This window comes from Eimeria mitis, genomic scaffold (genome assembly GCF_000499745.2).
Source record: "Eimeria mitis Houghton genomic scaffold, Emh_scaff1176, whole genome shotgun sequence".
Classification (NCBI taxonomy): Eukaryota; Apicomplexa; class Conoidasida; order Eucoccidiorida; family Eimeriidae; genus Eimeria; species Eimeria mitis.
In genome coordinates this window covers 11,613-12,390 of record NW_013568034.1, presented here as the reverse complement: position 1 = coordinate 12,390, position 778 = coordinate 11,613, and positions in this window count along the sequence as shown.

The window sequence follows — 778 nt, the reverse complement described above, 5'->3', positions numbered from 1 at the left end:
TATATATATATATATATATATATATATATATTTTTTTCTGTTTTCTATTGGCTGTTAACTGTCATCCTTTCGGTGTTAGTAGATTAGAGTTCAGCTCATCAGCTGTAAAGAACAGAGAAAGCCTTTGTTCTCGTGCTATTCTTTTTTTTTAAACAAATTTATAAATATTATATTCTATTCTTTTTAAAAATAAATTAAAATACAGTGAAATACTAGTTATTTCTTCTGTGCTCGTTGCCTGGCCTCGAAGGGGGGGGGGTGGATCGTAGCGTGTATATGTGTTTTTGCGAGAAGAAGAAATCATAAAAGTTTATATTTAGTTATTTTAAATATATTAATAAATTAAATTCAGAAAAAAAGCAAAAATTTTGGTGCATTTCAATAAAATACATTGCGGTGTCTACTCACCCTGGTCTGGTTTGTTCTCTGCGTCACGAGTTTCCGATGGTTTTCTTTGAAAAAAAAACCGGAAAACATAAAAAAAAAGAAATAAATAATAATTTTTTAAAAGTATTTCATAAAAAATACAAAAAATATTTAATTTGGTGGCTGAATCTCGCCTGGCTTTGCGGGCAGTTCAACTCGTCGTCGGTGCGGTGTGTAGAGAGCAGAGCAGCAGCAGCAGCAGTCGAGAAAAAAAGAAGAATTTTCTTTTTTTTTAAATTATATATTTAAATAAAAATACTATTCTTTTTTTTAATGAAATAAATAATCTTTTTTTGAACTTCTCGTCTTTTATTTCGCCGTCAAGCCCTCAATCAGCTCGCAATGGCAGAAA